At 43.1% G+C, this 20,100-nt stretch overlaps 5 pseudogenes; all 5 read right to left on the reverse strand.

The window, feature by feature from the left end:
• Positions 1 to 726: 726 nt before the first annotated feature.
• LOC148030619 (pyridoxine/pyridoxamine 5'-phosphate oxidase 2 pseudogene) lies at positions 727 to 1,130 on the reverse strand (annotated as a pseudogene).
• A 2,515-nt stretch (positions 1,131 to 3,645) lies between these two features.
• On the reverse strand, positions 3,646 to 4,049 carry LOC148030620 (pyridoxine/pyridoxamine 5'-phosphate oxidase 2 pseudogene; annotated as a pseudogene).
• A 2,515-nt stretch (positions 4,050 to 6,564) lies between these two features.
• On the reverse strand, positions 6,565 to 6,968 carry LOC148030621 (pyridoxine/pyridoxamine 5'-phosphate oxidase 2 pseudogene; annotated as a pseudogene).
• A 2,514-nt stretch (positions 6,969 to 9,482) lies between these two features.
• LOC148030622 (pyridoxine/pyridoxamine 5'-phosphate oxidase 2 pseudogene) lies at positions 9,483 to 9,886 on the reverse strand (annotated as a pseudogene).
• An 8,809-nt stretch (positions 9,887 to 18,695) lies between these two features.
• LOC148030623 (pyridoxine/pyridoxamine 5'-phosphate oxidase 2 pseudogene) lies at positions 18,696 to 19,099 on the reverse strand (annotated as a pseudogene).
• Positions 19,100 to 20,100: the final 1,001 nt, after the last annotated feature.

Below are 20,100 nucleotides of genomic sequence, written 5' to 3' on the forward strand. Positions count from 1 at the left end.
TATTTCTAGTTTGCCTGCCATACAAACAATGATCACAAGAATCAAAATGTGAAGAGTCAAAGGGCGGTGTCAAAGAGATCGTGCAAGAGCTGCAGAACACTGGGTTCAAGGTACAGCAAGATATGAAGCTAACAAGAAAATCTCAATATTTGACGCCAAAGATCACTATAATGCTTGTCAAGTACTTTACAAGAGAAGAGTTAAAATAAATGTCAAAGTATGACAATCTGTCCATTGATTTACAATAACCATTCGAGCTTGGTTTTCAGGGCATCAAATAATACATTCAGATTCAGGACTTAGTCTTATAAAGCTTGATCAAACTTCAGGTTCAACGGATAAGGCATAAGATAAGTGCATGCATAGGTTCCAGACATGTATACTGCTCAAGTCAGCAACAAACTGAAACTTATTGTAGAGAGATACAATTCATAATGGCATATAGGGCACACTCTTGTATCTACCTCATCAGAACTTGAAAGGTGCCAAACCAGTCCAACCATTATTATGGGTGTTAATGGATCCACTGGTAGCCTCAAATTTGATTGTCTTACAAAGATCAGTGACCAGTTACATTTATCATCTGATTCACATGTGACTGGAACAGCATTCTTCATCCATGTGGAGTATACATCTTAACACAATCGTCCAGTAGAACTCCTGCAAATTTCAAGGATTGACATACTCTTGACTCCATTTTACACAGCTCTCTGGAGTTGTTGGCGTTCACTTGAAAAGAATTCGTTGATTCTTTTTCAAATTGAGGTAGTCTACCTCCTCTGGGTCGAGTGTAATCAGACAGAAAGTTTCTACTGGACCATCAGAAGGGTTTAATTGGGCCTCAGACACAAGACTGTTCTCTAACAATGAAATTGCTGGTGAAGGACCAATAAACAGCAAATTTCGCCTCTGGGATTATGATGAAAATCCTCGATCTTCTTGCTTCGATGCACAGTTGTAAACTGGACCATGTCCATACCTTTCACAAAACCTCTAAACACAACCGTCTTTTTGGCAGGACTTCCATCCGGCCTCACTGTTACCAGCTGAAAGTAGGAGGAGTGCTTCAGATGGGAACTGGCTTTCAAGGAGCTCGACAGCAGCTGCCTCCATGGAGCCACCTCCGCCATTCTTTCGCAGAGTTATCTTCATCAGTACATGATTAGATACTCAGCAGTTGTGTTGTCAGAAGATTAGAAGCAGATACTGCTCCGAATAAAGTTTTATGGAGGCCCAACCTCAAGAAACTTGTGATGAGCTACAGAAGAACGTGTGCCTTCAGTAAGGACCGTCTTTTCCTCTCAAAGCACGCTGCAGGCTGAACACTCCGCCCTGTCCACTATTCAGAGTCCACTTTTCTGTTTGACAGGCAGTAAGCTGACGAAGCAATTTTTCTAAAGTTGATTGAGAACTCCTTGGAGACACACATGAAGGATCAGTCATCAAAACTGCTGTATTGACTGCATCAGCAACCGTTTCCCTTTTCCCTTGTTTCAGCAAATACCCTACTGGAGACTCAGCAGGATGCTCATAGGCCAATAAAGCAATTCAGTCCTGAAGGAGGTTCTCATAAAGACCTGCTTCGTAAAAACCGTGCAAGCTCTGTTTAAGAATAGGTAACTGCTGCACAAATGCTACGTATGGCGCACAGCATGAGGGAGAGGGCTATGTCCCGCAGCTCCATTGTTAAGTGTGTGCGCTTCCAGGAAAGGACAATTGCTCCTCTGAGGTGTTGATTGTGATCATCGACCACACATCAAAGTCAAATTTTGAAGATCAATTTCCTGATAAGGATCGTAAAGCCATGGGTAAAACAGAGTAGCCCTCTTAGTCAATGTTTCATCAATAAGATCCACACGACCTGGAGCTCGAGCCCAAACCTTCCAGGGGGGGGGCGCAGAGTAGTGTTGATCGTATTTTTCCCCCATAAAGCATGTCTCTGTAGTGATTATCTCCCTTCTGCCTCCCTCCTTTGATTACTTAATGCGAAGAGTCGGGCTAAGCAACAGTGCTCAACGGGTTCTCCATGCCTTGTCAATCGAGATCTACGGTTTCTTGAGTTCCAGCCATCGACGATAGCCGGAGCAGCTGCATTGTGTGGCATCAATGAGTTTCTACCACAACAATAGCTGGAGTAGTTGCATTGTGCGGCCTCAAGGAGTTCCTATCGTAGCAGTTTTATCAGTACAAGAAGATGCTCTTCACGATCATTCCATTGTAGCTCAAAGTTCCGGTGGAGAATATTTTCCCTTGATGCTGGACTTGTTCTGCAGGGGTGAAGGATGCGAGAACTCAGTGTCACAGAGTCTTACGGGAGTGCTGCAAAGCCCATGAACATAGTAGATTATGCCACACCCCAGGATAGCGGAAAATAAACTCGTGACCTCGATTTGAAGCTGGAGGGAAGAAGATCCCCCCCAGAATAGCAACCGCCATCCTCTAGATAGATCATCCCCTTCTTTTTCCCTCTCTTTTTGCCATTCAAAAATACTCTTTTCCCCAATTAGTCTCCCTTTTCCCTTCCTTTTCTCCTCACCACAATGACACAGCATCATCATCCACTTAATCTCGTAATAAGGGCATTAATTTTTGTTCATGTTCTGCATAAAGCCTTTGTTCATCTCCTTGCTCCTGACGTAGTGATTTTCCGCAACATCTGATGTCTGACATCTCTTTGCAATCAGCATTTCAGTCCTATTGACGGAATTCATCGTCCTCACAACCTGATCAACCACTATGACAGCCTCTGACAGTTTATATATTATCAATCTCTCATGAGGATTTCAATGAGAAAGGAGCAATGGTGACACATCATGCATCCAAACAAAATCATGCGTATGCACTAAGGGAATATATACATTGGATGCGAATTATTAAAAAGCATCACACAAACAATAAATCACACGCAGAAATTAACACAAATGCACAACAAAAATGGAGGTGTATACGGCTCGGATGCGCAGCATCACGACATCCACCCCAAAAATGTCAAAGAGATCGTGCAAGAGCTGCAGAACACTGGGTTCAAGGTACAGCAAGATATGAAGCTAACAAGAAAATCTCAATATTTGACGCCAAAGATCACTATAATGCTTGTCAAGTACTTTACAAGAGAAGAGTTAAAATAAATGTCAAAGTATGACAATCTGTCCATTGATTTACAATAACCATTCGAGCTTGGTTTTCAGGGCATCAAATAATACATTCAGATTCAGGACTTAGTCTTATAAAGCTTGATCAAACTTCAGGTTCAACGGATAAGGCATAAGATAAGTGCATGCATAGGTTCCAGACATGTATACTGCTCAAGTCAGCAACAAACTGAAACTTATTGTAGAGAGATACAATTCATAATGGCATATAGGGCACACTCTTGTATCTACCTCATCAGAACTTGAAAGGTGCCAAACCAGTCCAACCATTATTATGGGTGTTAATGGATCCACTGGTAGCCTCAAATTTGATTGTCTTACAAAGATCAGTGACCAGTTACATTTATCATCTGATTCACATGTGACTGGAACAGCATTCTTCATCCATGTGGAGTATACATCTTAACACAATCGTCCAGTAGAACTCCTGCAAATTTCAAGGATTGACATACTCTTGACTCCATTTTACACAGCTCTCTGGAGTTGTTGGCGTTCACTTGAAAAGAATTCGTTGATTCTTTTTCAAATTGAGGTAGTCTACCTCCTCTGGGTCGAGTGTAATCAGACAGAAAGTTTCTACTGGACCATCAGAAGGGTTTAATTGGGCCTCAGACACAAGACTGTTCTCTAACAATGAAATTGCTGGTGAAGGACCAATAAACAGCAAATTTCGCCTCTGGGATTATGATGAAAATCCTCGATCTTCTTGCTTCGATGCACAGTTGTAAACTGGACCATGTCCATACCTTTCACAAAACCTCTAAACACAACCGTCTTTTTGGCAGGACTTCCATCCGGCCTCACTGTTACCAGCTGAAAGTAGGAGGAGTGCTTCAGATGGGAACTGGCTTTCAAGGAGCTCGACAGCAGCTGCCTCCATGGAGCCACCTCCGCCATTCTTTCGCAGAGTTATCTTCATCAGTACATGATTAGATACTCAGCAGTTGTGTTGTCAGAAGATTAGAAGCAGATACTGCTCCGAATAAAGTTTTATGGAGGCCCAACCTCAAGAAACTTGTGATGAGCTACAGAAGAACGTGTGCCTTCAGTAAGGACCGTCTTTTCCTCTCAAAGCACGCTGCAGGCTGAACACTCCGCCCTGTCCACTATTCAGAGTCCACTTTTCTGTTTGACAGGCAGTAAGCTGACGAAGCAATTTTTCTAAAGTTGATTGAGAACTCCTTGGAGACACACATGAAGGATCAGTCATCAAAACTGCTGTATTGACTGCATCAGCAACCGTTTCCCTTTTCCCTTGTTTCAGCAAATACCCTACTGGAGACTCAGCAGGATGCTCATAGGCCAATAAAGCAATTCAGTCCTGAAGGAGGTTCTCATAAAGACCTGCTTCGTAAAAACCGTGCAAGCTCTGTTTAAGAATAGGTAACTGCTGCACAAATGCTACGTATGGCGCACAGCATGAGGGAGAGGGCTATGTCCCGCAGCTCCATTGTTAAGTGTGTGCGCTTCCAGGAAAGGACAATTGCTCCTCTGAGGTGTTGATTGTGATCATCGACCACACATCAAAGTCAAATTTTGAAGATCAATTTCCTGATAAGGATCGTAAAGCCATGGGTAAAACAGAGTAGCCCTCTTAGTCAATGTTTCATCAATAAGATCCACACGACCTGGAGCTCGAGCCCAAACCTTCCAGGGGGGGGGCGCAGAGTAGTGTTGATCGTATTTTTCCCCCATAAAGCATGTCTCTGTAGTGATTATCTCCCTTCTGCCTCCCTCCTTTGATTACTTAATGCGAAGAGTCGGGCTAAGCAACAGTGCTCAACGGGTTCTCCATGCCTTGTCAATCGAGATCTACGGTTTCTTGAGTTCCAGCCATCGACGATAGCCGGAGCAGCTGCATTGTGTGGCATCAATGAGTTTCTACCACAACAATAGCTGGAGTAGTTGCATTGTGCGGCCTCAAGGAGTTCCTATCGTAGCAGTTTTATCAGTACAAGAAGATGCTCTTCACGATCATTCCATTGTAGCTCAAAGTTCCGGTGGAGAATATTTTCCCTTGATGCTGGACTTGTTCTGCAGGGGTGAAGGATGCGAGAACTCAGTGTCACAGAGTCTTACGGGAGTGCTGCAAAGCCCATGAACATAGTAGATTATGCCACACCCCAGGATAGCGGAAAATAAACTCGTGACCTCGATTTGAAGCTGGAGGGAAGAAGATCCCCCCCAGAATAGCAACCGCCATCCTCTAGATAGATCATCCCCTTCTTTTTCCCTCTCTTTTTGCCATTCAAAAATACTCTTTTCCCCAATTAGTCTCCCTTTTCCCTTCCTTTTCTCCTCACCACAATGACACAGCATCATCATCCACTTAATCTCGTAATAAGGGCATTAATTTTTGTTCATGTTCTGCATAAAGCCTTTGTTCATCTCCTTGCTCCTGACGTAGTGATTTTCCGCAACATCTGATGTCTGACATCTCTTTGCAATCAGCATTTCAGTCCTATTGACGGAATTCATCCTCCTCACAACCTGATCAACCACTATGACAGCCTCTGACAGTTTATATATTATCAATCTCTCATGAGGATTTCAGTGAGAAAGGAGCAATGGTGACACATCATGCATCCAAACAAAATCATGCGTATGCACTAAGGGAATATATACATTGGATGCGAATTATTAAAAAGCATCACACAAACAATAAATCACACGCAGAAATTAACACAAATGCACAACAAAAATGGAGGTGTATACGGCTCGGATGCGCAGCATCACGACATCCACCCCAAAAATGTCAAAGAGATCGTGCAAGAGCTGCAGAACACTGGGTTCAAGGTACAGCAAGATATGAAGCTAACAAGAAAATCTCAATATTTGACGCCAAAGATCACTATAATGCTTGTCAAGTACTTTACAAGAGAAGAGTTAAAATAAATGTCAAAGTATGACAATCTGTCCATTGATTTACAATAACCATTCGAGCTTGGTTTTCAGGGCATCAAATAATACATTCAGATTCAGGACTTAGTCTTATAAAGCTTGATCAAACTTCAGGTTCAACGGATAAGGCATAAGATAAGTGCATGCATAGGTTCCAGACATGTATACTGCTCAAGTCAGCAACAAACTGAAACTTATTGTAGAGAGATACAATTCATAATGGCATATAGGGCACACTCTTGTATCTACCTCATCAGAACTTGAAAGGTGCCAAACCAGTCCAACCATTATTATGGGTGTTAATGGATCCACTGGTAGCCTCAAATTTGATTGTCTTACAAAGATCAGTGACCAGTTACATTTATCATCTGATTCACATGTGACTGGAACAGCATTCTTCATCCATGTGGAGTATACATCTTAACACAATCGTCCAGTAGAACTCCTGCAAATTTCAAGGATTGACATACTCTTGACTCCATTTTACACAGCTCTCTGGAGTTGTTGGCGTTCACTTGAAAAGAATTCGTTGATTCTTTTTCAAATTGAGGTAGTCTACCTCCTCTGGGTCGAGTGTAATCAGACAGAAAGTTTCTACTGGACCATCAGAAGGGTTTAATTGGGCCTCAGACACAAGACTGTTCTCTAACAATGAAATTGCTGGTGAAGGACCAATAAACAGCAAATTTCGCCTCTGGGATTATGATGAAAATCCTCGATCTTCTTGCTTCGATGCACAGTTGTAAACTGGACCATGTCCATACCTTTCACAAAACCTCTAAACACAACCGTCTTTTTGGCAGGACTTCCATCCGGCCTCACTGTTACCAGCTGAAAGTAGGAGGAGTGCTTCAGATGGGAACTGGCTTTCAAGGAGCTCGACAGCAGCTGCCTCCATGGAGCCACCTCCGCCATTCTTTCGCAGAGTTATCTTCATCAGTACATGATTAGATACTCAGCAGTTGTGTTGTCAGAAGATTAGAAGCAGATACTGCTCCGAATAAAGTTTTATGGAGGCCCAACCTCAAGAAACTTGTGATGAGCTACAGAAGAACGTGTGCCTTCAGTAAGGACCGTCTTTTCCTCTCAAAGCACGCTGCAGGCTGAACACTCCGCCCTGTCCACTATTCAGAGTCCACTTTTCTGTTTGACAGGCAGTAAGCTGACGAAGCAATTTTTCTAAAGTTGATTGAGAACTCCTTGGAGACACACATGAAGGATCAGTCATCAAAACTGCTGTATTGACTGCATCAGCAACCGTTTCCCTTTTCCCTTGTTTCAGCAAATACCCTACTGGAGACTCAGCAGGATGCTCATAGGCCAATAAAGCAATTCAGTCCTGAAGGAGGTTCTCATAAAGACCTGCTTCGTAAAAACCGTGCAAGCTCTGTTTAAGAATAGGTAACTGCTGCACAAATGCTACGTATGGCGCACAGCATGAGGGAGAGGGCTATGTCCCGCAGCTCCATTGTTAAGTGTGTGCGCTTCCAGGAAAGGACAATTGCTCCTCTGAGGTGTTGATTGTGATCATCGACCACACATCAAAGTCAAATTTTGAAGATCAATTTCCTGATAAGGATCGTAAAGCCATGGGTAAAACAGAGTAGCCCTCTTAGTCAATGTTTCATCAATAAGATCCACACGACCTGGAGCTCGAGCCCAAACCTTCCAGGGGGGGGCGCAGAGTAGTGTTGATCGTATTTTTCCCTCATAAAGCATGTCTCTGTAGTGATTATCTCCCTTCTGCCTCCCTCCTTTGATTACTTAATGCGAAGAGTCGGGCTAAGCAACAGTGCTCAACGGGTTCTCCATGCCTTGTCAATCGAGATCTACGGTTTCTTGAGTTCCAGCCATCGACGATAGCCAGAGCAGCTGCATTGTGTGGCATCAATGAGTTTCTACCACAACAATAGCTGGAGTAGTTGCATTGTGCGGCCTCAAGGAGTTCCTATCGTAGCAGTTTTATCAGTACAAGAAGATGCTCTTCACGATCATTCCATTGTAGCTCAAAGTTCCGGTGGAGAATATTTTCCCTTGATGCTGGACTTGTTCTGCAGGGGTGAAGGATGCGAGAACTCAGTGTCACAGAGTCTTACGGGAGTGCTGCAAAGCCCATGAACATAGTAGATTATGCCACACCCCAGGATAGCGGAAAATAAACTCGTGACCTCGATTTGAAGCTGGAGGGAAGAAGATCCCCCCCAGAATAGCAACCGCCATCCTCTAGATAGATCATCCCCTTCTTTTTCCCTCTCTTTTTGCCATTCAAAAATACTCTTTTCCCCAATTAGTCTCCCTTTTCCCTTCCTTTTCTCCTCACCACAATGACACAGCATCATCATCCACTTAATCTCGTAATAAGGGCATTAATTTTTGTTCATGTTCTGCATAAAGCCTTTGTTCATCTCCTTGCTCCTGACGTAGTGATTTTCCGCAACATCTGATGTCTGACATCTCTTTGCAATCAGCATTTCAGTCCTATTGACGGAATTCATCCTCCTCACAACCTGATCAACCACTATGACAGCCTCTGACAGTTTATATATTATCAATCTCTCATGAGGATTTCAGTGAGAAAGGAGCAATGGTGACACATCATGCATCCAAACAAAATCATGCGTATGCACTAAGGGAATATATACATTGGATGCGAATTATTAAAAAGCATCACACAAACAATAAATCACACGCAGAAATTAACACAAATGCACAACAAAAATGGAGGTGTATACGGCTCGGATGCGCAGCATCACGACATCCACCCCAAAAATGTCAAAGAGATCGTGCAAGAGCTGCAGAACACTGGGTTCAAGGTACAGCAAGATATGAAGCTAACAAGAAAATCTCAATATTTGACGCCAAAGATCACTATAATGCTTGTCAAGTACTTTACAAGAGAAGAGTTAAAATAAATGTCAAAGTATGACAATCTGTCCATTGATTTACAATAACCATTCGAGCTTGGTTTTCAGGGCATCAAATAATACATTCAGATTCAGGACTTAGTCTTATAAAGCTTGATCAAACTTCAGGTTCAACGGATAAGGCATAAGATAAGTGCATGCATAGGTTCCAGACATGTATACTGCTCAAGTCAGCAACAAACTGAAACTTATTGTAGAGAGATACAATTCATAATGGCATATAGGGCACACTCTTGTATCTACCTCATCAGAACTTGAAAGGTGCCAAACCAGTCCAACCATTATTATGGGTGTTAATGGATCCACTGGTAGCCTCAAATTTGATTGTCTTACAAAGATCAGTGACCAGTTACATTTATCATCTGATTCACATGTGACTGGAACAGCATTCTTCATCCATGTGGAGTATACATCTTAACACAATCGTCCAGTAGAACTCCTGCAAATTTCAAGGATTGACATACTCTTGACTCCATTTTACACAGCTCTCTGGAGTTGTTGGCGTTCACTTGAAAAGAATTCGTTGATTCTTTTTCAAATTGAGGTAGTCTACCTCCTCTGGGTCGAGTGTAATCAGACAGAAAGTTTCTACTGGACCATCAGAAGGGTTTAATTGGGCCTCAGACACAAGACTGTTCTCTAACAATGAAATTGCTGGTGAAGGACCAATAAACAGCAAATTTCGCCTCTGGGATTATGATGAAAATCCTCGATCTTCTTGCTTCGATGCACAGTTGTAAACTGGACCATGTCCATACCTTTCACAAAACCTCTAAACACAACCGTCTTTTTGGCAGGACTTCCATCCGGCCTCACTGTTACCAGCTGAAAGTAGGAGGAGTGCTTCAGATGGGAACTGGCTTTCAAGGAGCTCGACAGCAGCTGCCTCCATGGAGCCACCTCCGCCATTCTTTCGCAGAGTTATCTTCATCAGTACATGATTAGATACTCAGCAGTTGTGTTGTCAGAAGATTAGAAGCAGATACTGCTCCGAATAAAGTTTTATGGAGGCCCAACCTCAAGAAACTTGTGATGAGCTACAGAAGAACGTGTGCCTTCAGTAAGGACCGTCTTTTCCTCTCAAAGCACGCTGCAGGCTGAACACTCCGCCCTGTCCACTATTCAGAGTCCACTTTTCTGTTTGACAGGCAGTAAGCTGACGAAGCAATTTTTCTAAAGTTGATTGAGAACTCCTTGGAGACACACATGAAGGATCAGTCATCAAAACTGCTGTATTGACTGCATCAGCAACCGTTTCCCTTTTCCCTTGTTTCAGCAAATACCCTACTGGAGACTCAGCAGGATGCTCATAGGCCAATAAAGCAATTCAGTCCTGAAGGAGGTTCTCATAAAGACCTGCTTCGTAAAAACCGTGCAAGCTCTGTTTAAGAATAGGTAACTGCTGCACAAATGCTACGTATGGCGCACAGCATGAGGGAGAGGGCTATGTCCCGCAGCTCCATTGTTAAGTGTGTGCGCTTCCAGGAAAGGACAATTGCTCCTCTGAGGTGTTGATTGTGATCATCGACCACACATCAAAGTCAAATTTTGAAGATCAATTTCCTGATAAGGATCGTAAAGCCATGGGTAAAACAGAGTAGCCCTCTTAGTCAATGTTTCATCAATAAGATCCACACGACCTGGAGCTCGAGCCCAAACCTTCCAGGGGGGGCGCAGAGTAGTGTTGATCGTATTTTCCCCCCATAAAGCATGTCTCTGTAGTGATTATCTCCCTTCTGCCTCCCTCCTTTGATTACTTAATGCGAAGAGTCGGGCTAAGCAACAGTGCTCAACGGGTTCTCCATGCCTTGTCAATCGAGATCTACGGTTTCTTGAGTTCCAGCCATCGACGATAGCCGGAGCAGCTGCATTGTGTGGCATCAATGAGTTTCTACCACAACAATAGCTGGAGTAGTTGCATTGTGCGGCCTCAAGGAGTTCCTATCGTAGCAGTTTTATCAGTACAAGAAGATGCTCTTCACGATCATTCCATTGTAGCTCAAAGTTCCGGTGGAGAATATTTTCCCTTGATGCTGGACTTGTTCTGCAGGGGTGAAGGATGCGAGAACTCAGTGTCACAGAGTCTTACGGGAGTGCTGCAAAGCCCATGAACATAGTAGATTATGCCACACCCCAGGATAGCGGAAAATAAACTCGTGACCTCGATTTGAAGCTGGAGGGAAGAAGATCCCCCCCAGAATAGCAACCGCCATCCTCTAGATAGATCATCCCCTTCTTTTTCCCTCTCTTTTTGCCATTCAAAAATACTCTTTTCCCCAATTAGTCTCCCTTTTCCCTTCCTTTTCTCCTCACCACAATGACACAGCATCATCATCCACTTAATCTCGTAATAAGGGCATTAATTTTTGTTCATGTTCTGCATAAAGCCTTTGTTCATCTCCTTGCTCCTGACGTAGTGATTTTCCGCAACATCTGATGTCTGACATCTCTTTGCAATCAGCATTTCAGTCCTATTGACGGAATTCATCCTCCTCACAACCTGATCAACCACTATGACAGCCTCTGACAGTTTATATATTATCAATCTCTCATGAGGATTTCAGTGAGAAAGGAGCAATGGTGACACATCATGCATCCAAACAAAATCATGCGTATGCACTAAGGGAATATATACATTGGATGCGAATTATTAAAAAGCATCACACAAACAATAAATCACACGCAGAAATTAACACAAATGCACAACAAAAATGGAGGTGTATACGGCTCGGATGCGCAGCATCACGACATCCACCCCCTCTAAACCTGCGCATCCTCCGGATGTGCCAACTATCCAGGATCATTCAAGTCCACAAACAGGTCAAGTCCATCTTCTGATTCTAGTAAACCTGTTTCTTCATCAGCTTCATCATCTATGTTTTCTGTCTCTTCAGCTTGTCTTTCATCTTCCTGCTCTTGTTCTGTCAATGCTTCAAGTGCATATTCTTCATCCTCTCTTCTCTTGAAAATCTTGACTCGTTTTCCAGCAATAGGCACCCTCAATAATGCTCCATCTAATTCAGCCAGCTCATAAGTACCATTGTCAAAAACCTTTTTCACTTCATACGGTCCAAACCATCTTTGAACCATTTTTCTCATGCTACTATGCTGATTTTCTAGACTACTGTCGTAGACTAGAACCCAATCTCCTTCTTTTATGGCTCTAGGCCTCAAGCGATGCCTTAAATCAAACCTGTCCTTATTTCTGAGGCGGGCTGCTTTCAAACGGTCAATGGCTAGCTGCACATCTTCTGTTCTTCTCTCTAGTTGACGAATCCGAAGGGCTAACAACTCTTCCCTTGATAAATTCTCATGCCAAGGAAGAACACTCCAAGTGAGAGCACAAATTTCAGTAGGCATGACAGGTTTTTGCCCATACATCAACTCCGCAGGCATGTATCCAGTAGTCACACTATGTGTAGAGCGATCAGCCCACAACGCAAAAGGTAGCAATCTCGGCCAATCTCCAATCCGACCTCTACAAGCTTTTGCCAATACTTTAACTATAGGCGGATGTCCTCTTTCACTTTTGCCATTTCCTTCTGGATTATAGGCAGTAGTAAGAGCCAATTTAATCCCAAGCTGTGAGAAGAATTCTCTAGCTTCATCAGCATCTAGCTCTCCACGATCAGCTGTAATCTTGCCTATACATCCATACCTGCAAAATATTTCTTCCAACAAGAATTTACATACTGTAGTGGTAGTCTTCGTCCGCAATGGTCTACCTTCAACATAGTTTGTAAGATCCTCCCTAGCCAAGACAAGATATCTCATCTGCCAAAGTCCCACTGGCAAAGTAACCAAGTCTACCACCCACTTGTAATGCATACATAGTGGATAAGTCGGATGCAACTCATCACGATGTCGCACTATAGAGTAAAGCTGGCAATCCCTGCAAGTCTCCACAAAGTGAGAAACATCTTTATACATCCCTTTCCACCAGTACCTTTCTTTGATTTTCTCATAGGTAGCCCACACACCTCTATGTCCTGCCCATGAGCTCTCATGAAACTCTCGCATAATCTGTATTTGCATGGCTTCATCACAAACTACTCTCAAGGGCAAACCTCCTCTCTTTCTTGGATGCTTCCAAAGTAAACCATCCTTCAAGAAATACCCATAAGCCTTCCTTCTGATTTTCTTGAACTCATCATCTGTCCAATCAGCTCTTCGAGTCAATGAACTTAGATACTGTCCAATTTGCAGCCACTCATCAACATAAAGCTCTTCAATAAAAGCTTCAACAGTAGATACATGACAATCATGAGTAAGGACAGAAGTAGCAAACTCTGTCTCATCATCTTTTGCAAGCATTGACTCCTCATCCTCATATCTCGCTCTAGAAAGCATATCAGCAACTGGATTATCTTTCCCTGCTATGTGTCGAAATTCTGGATTCAATGATTTGATATAGGCAATCCATCGAAGCATCGCTATATCTGGAGTCGAGCAACTAGTAATCATCCCAAGCAAAGGTAAGCAATCTGTTTCCACAATAACTGAAGCTCCAATGAAATACCCTTTATCACACTTCAGTGCAGTGACTACTCCCCACAACTCTCTTTTGATCTGCGGATATCTCCTTTGTCGCTCATTAAGAACTTTAGCTCCAAAGCGGATAGCATACCTATTTCCATCAGCATCATCCTGTCCAACAGCCCAACCTATGCCAATAGGGCTAGTATCAACTGTTAACATGATCGGCCGTCCACACTGATAATCCGCCTTGCGTAGAGTAGGAGCTGATTGCAACAGCTTCTTGAGCTTACGCATGGCTCTTGAATGCTTCTCATCCCAATGAAATTTCTGCCCCTTTCGAAGCAGCTGATAGAGAACATCTGCAATATGAGCAAAATGAGGAATCCAAATCATGTAAAATACACAAGCTCCCACAAATCTCCGCACCTCTGAAGTAGTCGAGCAATACTCTGCAATCCTGTTTATGGCATCCACCTTCGCAGGAGAAGGCTTTCTGCCATAATATCCAACCATATGCCCAACTATAATGACTTCATTAACAGCAAAGACAGATTTCAGCCCTGAAAGTGTCAAATTTACCTCCTCTAATCGTGTCAATATTTGCTCACAAGCTTTCAAGTGATCAGCCACAAACTGTCTACATCCACACAAATCAAGACTTTCATTCTTTTCTTCTTCTGCACAACCCTTAATAGGCACATCATCTAGAAAAGGCATGGTATACTGCGGAATATAGTCTCGAAGAACTCTATGCATAGCATTCATCATATGAGCAACTGAGTTTGTAGCACCTTGAGGTAAGGTACACATCCTCACAAGACCAATAGGTGTCCGCATAGTAGTAATATCCCTGCTTTCCAAGGCAAGCTGAAACTGATCATAACCTGAATATAAGTCACCTAGTGAATAGATGGCTCGTCCTGCAAAAGCTTCAGCAAATTCATCCACAACTGGACCTGTACCCACATTCCTGATTGTCACTTTGTTCATATCCTGAATAAATCTCAAAGTACCATTCTTCTTTGGTACAGTAAACCACCTGTTAGAATAGGGTGCAGAAGAGGGCTCCAAAATCCCCATTTTAATCTTCTCATTCAGCAACTCTATCAGCTTTGGCAAGTGTGCTTTAGGCACAGGTATAGGACGTATATTCCATGGTACATGAGGAACAGTGAAGATGACCATAGGTGCAACCAATTCGGGACTAATGCAGCCAATTTCATGTGGAAAGAAAGCAAATGCCTTACCATGACGTCCAAGCATCTCTCTAAAACATTCTTTTTCCACTGGAAGCAAAAAATCCTCATTTCCAATCTTCAATTCTGCAAGAGTTTCAGCTGTAAACTTATGTCCAATATTTGCAGGATCCCTCAACATAGGCTGCTTCATAGCTTTTTCAATCTGCTCATCACTATCAGAAGGAAGCGGGCCTGCAACCGGCTTAACCTTCTTATCAACTGTTTTATACTTCGTGTCAACCTTGGCATCATTCAAGCATTCTTTCCTTTGCTGCAATTTCTGCAAATTTTCAGCATCTGTCAACTCTGTTGGCTGAAAAATTTCAGCCTTTAGCTCTATGAACTGCATGGGTGCAGCCTGAAACTCTGTATGCAGAAATTTTTCTGCATTCAACTCTATTGGCTGAATGAATTCAGCCCTCGACTCAATGGACTGCATAGACGCATCCTGAAACTCTGTATGCAGAAATTTTTCTGCATTCAACTCTGTTGGCTGAATGGATTCAGCCCTCTGCACTTCTATTAGCTGATCAAGATCAGCCATAAATTCAGTTTGCTGAGTTTTCTCAGCCTCTAACTCTGTTTGCAGCATAAAACCAGAAATTTCCTGAAACATATCCAAGGTTTGCACAGGTATGATCTTTGAACCCTTGCATACATCAGTTTTCAGCATTGCTCTCATCTCAAACAATGTATCTGCATAAGACATTCCTTCATACAATCCATCCACATGCTCTTCTGCTTGCAAAATACCTGCATTCTTCAACTCTTTCTCCTTTCGACCAATGTACTGCCTGGCAGCTCTAGGCAAATCTGAAATTTTATGATAACTTACCGAACTATCTGAAGTAAATCCAACAAAGTTATTGGAGAAAGACTGACTGCCAGGAGGCGAGATCTCCTCTTTTCTCCGCTCCGTACCACTGGCGTCTCGCAAGACAGCGGTACCTAATGAAAATCCAACTCCTTCGTAGGTAGTGGTGCCTCACGCAAGGAGTCCCTGTTTCTCGGATGATTTACCCCAACAGTCATAAACTGAACAGCTCGCATACCATCTTTACTGCGTATCCGCGCATAAGCTGATCCGTCATCCATCACTTTTGTTTCCATTCTTGCTTCTGTAATGAAAGGCTGTCCAAGAATAATCGGATAAGAGCATGAATCCTGAACAAAGCAATGATAATCCTCCTCAACATTACCAATGGAAATTCTGATACTCGGACAAGCAGCATACATATCACCAGAAGTATTATTGGCGGCTCTCATGCGCCAGCCATGCTCTGCATCCATAGGCCACTTGCCACTCTCATAAACACCACGAGCAATAAGATTAATCTCAGAACCATGATCAACTAAAGCGATCAAGGGAATTTGTTTCTCTCCAATCCTTACCACTGTTTCAGTGGTTGCTCTAGCCCAATGACTTCGTGAAAAATGGCTGCGAGGAATGAGAATAGGGGTCTCATCATCTTCATACTGCATAGGCTGCACTATTTTCTCCATAGAAGCATTCTCAACCATCACTGCATCATCATGCTCTTCTCCAAGAGCTCCATGCCACAATCCCTGTAAAGCAGGTCCTTCCATCGCATGTCGTTTCCTTCGCAAAAGATCCTGCATCTGATCCTGTATTTCTCTTCTAGCAATCCCAAGAGCCTCTCCAACAGTAAAAGTGACTTCACTATTCAAAATTCTTTCATGAAAAATCTTACTCATATCCGTTTGCATATCAAGGTCTGACAAGAGCTTGAATCCTGGCTCTTTTCTTGATTGCTTCTTTTCCTTCTGCATGTCTTCCATTGGCTGATCGGAACCTGTTTGGGTTGGAGAATTTGACATAGGTGGAGCTGAAATAGGTGGTGAAACAAAGTCACCCCCTCTAGTCTTTTTGGAGGTACTAGGACCCTCCTCATCTCTCTTTCTCTTTTCCTCAACCATGGCATCTAAACCCTGCATTTTAGCCATATAAGCAAAAATAGAATACCTGTCAACGGGAGAATCCCATCCGGTCTCTCCTCGGATGCTAGAGCCCACACAAGTCATAGTAGAAGTTTGAACTTTTCCTCTTCTCGCTATCTCCAAGGCAGAAGACCATAAAGCAGAGTCTCCATCAGATTTCTGCTCAAGCTGGACTCCAAAAGCTGAAGCATCTCCTCTAACACTCACATAAGCTGATCGCGCAGCCATATCATCAACAAGCTTCTTCATACCTCCCTTACCAAAGTTCGTGTCAAGAGGAGCGCCAGTCTCTGTCAGCCATATCTTCCCATCTTGTCCCCAGAACACTACATTCTTCTTACGTGCTTCCTGAAAAGCATCACAATCTCTGCAATGTTGGTGCTCTGTACTATCACACCAAATACATCGTCGCCCTTTTCTTTGACCAGCTGGAAAAGCAGTCGCTGGAGCATGTGCTACAGCAGGTACTGACATAAGTTGCTCCTTTAACTTACCAACTTCAGCTTTGACTGCTTCAATCGTCAAATCCGCCAAGCCTTTAATAACATCATCTACAGATAATGGCACTGGAGCAGCAGGAACTGGTGGATTTACAACAGGAGGAGTAGGCTTAGGCAAAGAAGCAGCAGGGGTAGAAGAAGAAGTCTCCAAGGATTTTTCAGGAACTAATCCTGTATTACGATGCAATCTGACTCTCCTGCGCTGCTTCTTGACAAGGGCATTCACAGCATCAATAACATGTCTCCACTCAGTCTTTAAACCTGAATCAGTAGCTTGATCTTCCAAAAGATCATCCAACTTTTCCTGCAAATCAGCATCTGTAGCTTGCAAAAACAACTCCACTTTCTGCATCTCCAAAGCTTGTTGTTCAGTCCCATCCAACTAATCATAACGGCTTTCAAACTCTCGCAGAAGAGCAGTAACAGAAAGTCCCTTATTAGGCATAGACACCCATGTTAAAAAATTCCTGCGATTCATAAGACCTGTATCTTCCAAGAAATATTCATCTTTTAATGCCTTTTTAAATTCAGCCCAACCTGCATGTGCCTCTTGAATTTCTGCAATTCGCCCTTCAAGAGTGCGCACCACGATCCGCAAGAAGTAGCGGCTCCAAACATCTTGAGAAACACCAAAAAACTTCATCTTTTCTTCATACAAATGCAGGTAAGTTGACACTTGCTGACCATTAAACTGCTTCATCTCCTGTTGGACAGCTTTCAAAGCATCCATAGCATCACTGTCTCGTTTGGCATGAACTTGCTGCTGCATATACATAGTAAATGACTGAAACAGGTTCTTCATGACATTATCATCTGACATCTCTTCTTGCGAGTCTCCCATCTTGCTGATGACGCAGCACTTTCACGTCGGGTTCACCAAAAATGTCAAAGAGATCGTGCAAGAGCTGCAGAACACTGGGTTCAAGGTACAGCAAGATATGAAGCTAACAAGAAAATCTCAATATTTGACGCCAAAGATCACTATAATGCTTGTCAAGTACTTTACAAGAGAAGAGTTAAAATAAATGTCAAAGTATGACAATCTGTCCATTGATTTACAATAACCATTCGAGCTTGGTTTTCAGGGCATCAAATAATACATTCAGATTCAGGACTTAGTCTTATAAAGCTTGATCAAACTTCAGGTTCAACGGATAAGGCATAAGATAAGTGCATGCATAGGTTCCAGACATGTATACTGCTCAAGTCAGCAACAAACTGAAACTTATTGTAGAGAGATACAATTCATAATGGCATATAGGGCACACTCTTGTATCTACCTCATCAGAACTTGAAAGGTGCCAAACCAGTCCAACCATTATTATGGGTGTTAATGGATCCACTGGTAGCCTCAAATTTGATTGTCTTACAAAGATCAGTGACCAGTTACATTTATCATCTGATTCACATGTGACTGGAACAGCATTCTTCATCCATGTGGAGTATACATCTTAACACAATCGTCCAGTAGAACTCCTGCAAATTTCAAGGATTGACATACTCTTGACTCCATTTTACACAGCTCTCTGGAGTTGTTGGCGTTCACTTGAAAAGAATTCGTTGATTCTTTTTCAAATTGAGGTAGTCTACCTCCTCTGGGTCGAGTGTAATCAGACAGAAAGTTTCTACTGGACCATCAGAAGGGTTTAATTGGGCCTCAGACACAAGACTGTTCTCTAACAATGAAATTGCTAGTGAAGGACCAATAAACAGCAAATTTCGCCTCTGGGATTATGATGAAAATCCTCGATCTTCTTGCTTCGATGCACAGTTGTAAACTGGACCATGTCCATACCTTTCACAAAACCTCTAAACACAACCGTCTTTTTGGCAGGACTTCCATCCGGCCTCACTGTTACCAGCTGAAAGTAGGAGGAGTGCTTCAGATGGGAACTGGCTTTCAAGGAGCTCGACAGCAGCTGCCTCCATGGAGCCACCTCCGCCATTCTTTCGCAGAGTTATCTTCATCAGTACATGATTAGATACTCAGCAGTTGTGTTGTCAGAAGATTAGAAGCAGATACTGCTCCGAATAAAGTTTTATGGAGGCCCAACCTCAAGAAACTTGTGATGAGCTACAGAAGAACGTGTGCCTTCAGTAAGGACCGTCTTTTCCTCTCAAAGCACGCTGCAGGCTGAACACTCCGCCCTGTCCACTATTCAGAGTCCACTTTTCTGTTTGACAGGCAGTAAGCTGACGAAGCAATTTTTCTAAAGTTGATTGAGAACTCCTTGGAGACACACATGAAGGATCAGTCATCAAAACTGCTGTATTGACTGCATCAGCAACCGTTTCCCTTTTCCCTTGTTTCAGCAAATACCCTACTGGAGACTCAGCAGGATGCTCATAGGCCAATAAAGCAATTCAGTCCTGAAGGAGGTTCTCATAAAGACCTGCTTCGTAAAAACCGTGCAAGCTCTGTTTAAGAATAGGTAACTGCTGCACAAATGCTACGTATGGCGCACAGCATGAGGGAGAGGGCTATGTCCCGCAGCTCCATTGTTAAGTGTGTGCGCTTCCAGGAAAGGACAATTGCTCCTCTGAGGTGTTGATTGTGATCATCGACCACACATCAAAGTCAAATTTTGAAGATCAATTTCCTGATAAGGATCGTAAAGCCATGGGTAAAACAGAGTAGCCCTCTTAGTCAATGTTTCATCAATAAGATCCACACGACCTGGAGCTCGAGCCCAAACCTTCCAGGGGGGGCGCAGAGTAGTGTTGATCGTATTTTTCCCCCATAAAGCATGTCTCTGTAGTGATTATCTCCCTTCTGCCTCCCTCCTTTGATTACTTAATGCGAAGAGTCGGGCTAAGCAACAGTGCTCAACGGGTTCTCCATGCCTTGTCAATCGAGATCTACGGTTTCTTGAGTTCCAGCCATCGACGATAGCCGGAGCAGCTGCATTGTGTGGCATCAATGAGTTTCTACCACAACAATAGCTGG

The sequence above is a fragment of the Lygodium microphyllum genome, chromosome 10, assembly GCF_053477565.2.
Source record: "Lygodium microphyllum isolate KBCC chromosome 10, Lygodium_microphyllum_v1.1.10, whole genome shotgun sequence".
Lineage (NCBI taxonomy): Eukaryota > Viridiplantae > Streptophyta > Polypodiopsida > Schizaeales > Lygodiaceae > Lygodium > Lygodium microphyllum.